General features: G+C 39.2%; 1 long non-coding RNA gene across 1 annotated transcript; it reads left to right on the forward strand.

The window, feature by feature from the left end:
- The first annotated feature begins 500 nt into the window (after positions 1-500).
- LOC125298478 lies at positions 501-2,017 on the forward strand. The gene is made up of 2 exons (XR_007194214.1): positions 501-544; positions 1,005-2,017. It is a non-coding gene; the product is annotated as an uncharacterized LOC125298478 (long non-coding RNA).
- Positions 2,018-2,417: the final 400 nt, after the last annotated feature.

A 2,417-nucleotide genomic window follows, 5' to 3' on the forward strand; every position in this document is an offset into this window, starting at 1 on the left:
TAAATGCATAAATTCAGTGTACAAGCAAAGCACAAAGAGCTGCATAAGTGTCAATAGTAATCAAAATGTTAATGTCAAATTTAAGTATTAGCAGCATCTTTTTATATATTTAAAACGCTGAAGCCAACCTAACTGAATAGTGACATGATTTAGCTCCTCATTAAAATGCTTCAAGTTACAATCTCATGAGGGACATGCATGGCCTAGTGTGTAGGATGTCTCTGCACTTAGTGTGTTTGTATAGAATCTGATTAGCACAATTTGAGGAGGATAAGGGAACTTTACCCTCCTACTGCATTAACAGGAAAGCTGATTAATATTCTTTTTTGCTCTTTTTCTCATGTTCACTAAGACAGTGACCTGTCTTCGCTGTTGCTCCTGGTCTATTTGCTCCCTCCTACTTCCCAGGCCTTTTATTATAGGCAAATTCCAATTTAAATTGACCCATATCCTTATTCTTCCCAGGCCTATACCTTTTCCATATGGGAAGCCAGGGAGAGTGTCAGCTACACATGCCATAGAACACCTTGTGCTGTTTCTAAAGGTTTGTAGTCACTTTCTAAGGCTGAGTGTTTGATTCAGTTCAATTTATTATAGGCAAATTCCAATTTAAATTGACCCATATCCTTATTTTTGACATCACCACATGCTGTCCATAGTAAAAGGAACAAGGACATTTGGACCAATCTAGACTGGGTAATGGTGAGGGAGATAAACACAAGACAGAAATTGAAGGCTCTCAATGAACAACACGTAGTGAGCTGGACGAAGTGCTATGGGTCAATTTTCACCAGAACTGTCTTTTAATCTTAGTAGGTCAATTCAACACCTAGCAACACCTTCACATTCACACTGTGACACAAACAGCACACACACTTCACTTTCCAGTACAGTGTGCAAGGGATTAGTAGTCATTTAACATACATAACCAATGCCCTTTGTACAACCTCAGTCCCATATGTACAGTAGATTTTTGTTAACATCACAGTTTATTTCTCCCACAGACTGGGAATAGTGTCCAGGGACATTTAGATGCCATTGCCCAGACTCGTCAGCCGTACCTTCTCGCTATTGGAACGTCTAGAACCAACCTCCATGGTTTTTTCATCGTCATAGACCGGATCGCCATCCCACGCCGAGCAACATCTTCACTCGGGGCCTTTGATGAGCTATTCAAAGCCCATTTTGTCTTTGTTCCTCAGTAACATGTACACGTTCATTCAGACCACCGTTTTCAATATTGATGTTGGACTAGTCAAAGAAAATCCTCGTGTCATTGAGCTCCGATCAAGATTTCTGCAGTAGCCCCGATAGACTTTTTTTGAATTATTTTGTGTAATTTTGATTACATTAACATGATTTGTTTCATTTGCAAGTCCCGTCATTCCAACACAAATGTGTTGGTGAGACATCTAAAATGAATGCATGGACTATGTCCTGGAAGGACGCTCAGATTAAAATGTGGTGAAGCTGGGTGTGCACACGTTTCTGGAACCTTTTCTGGATTTCGTAAACATATGAAAAGGGTGCACGAGCAGAGTGCTCTTAATGTTGAAGTTTTGGATATTAACCATCGTCATGGAAGTAATGACTTGTTAGTAGATGTTAATGCAGAAGTTCCTGTTATGCAACCTAATCTACTTGTTTCACGCACCAGTTCATCTCTGTTGAAAAGTGGAGAGTATGTTCACAATATGTGTGCTTCTGTTGTGGCAGAGCTTCAATCTGTCGGGATTGGACAAGAAAATGTACATAACCTAGTTTGCTCTTTGGAGGAAGTTGTTAACGGGATACAGGATCAGATTAAGGAAACCATTTTAAGTTGTTTAAGTGAGGAAAAAACTGTTGAGAAAGTTGAGCAAACATTAGGTCATCTTGACACTCCATTTACACAATTGAATTCTGTGGAGAAGCGACGCAAGTATTTTTCTAAGAAATGGGGTGTAGTCGCTCCTGTAAAGAAAGCGATAGGTTCCAGGTTTGACAACAGATGGAATAAAAACACTGGCACATTTGATCAAGTTCTTGTTAGTGACACATTAGCTTACATTCCACTTTTACTTACACTTCAATCACTTCTAAAACAGTCTAGTGTCATCGACATGTTTACATCTGTTCAATCATCAAGGTCAAATCTATATTCAGATTTAAGGGATGGGACCTATTTTAAGAAACACCCCCTGTTTTCCAAGGACATTCCATCCCTTCAGATACAATTATTTTATGATGACTTTGAGCCCTGTAATCCTTTGGGGTCTAAAAAAGGCGCACACAAACTTGGTGCAATTTATTTCAACTTGAGGAACTTTCCACCGAGATACAATTCATGTCTTGCCAATATCCATTTATGTATGCTTTTCCATACTCAGGATATTAAGAAATATGGTTTTGCAACCATTCTCGAGCCTCTGGTAAAT

The sequence above is a fragment of the Alosa alosa genome, chromosome 7, assembly GCF_017589495.1.
Source record: "Alosa alosa isolate M-15738 ecotype Scorff River chromosome 7, AALO_Geno_1.1, whole genome shotgun sequence".
Classification (NCBI taxonomy): domain Eukaryota; kingdom Metazoa; phylum Chordata; class Actinopteri; order Clupeiformes; family Clupeidae; genus Alosa; species Alosa alosa.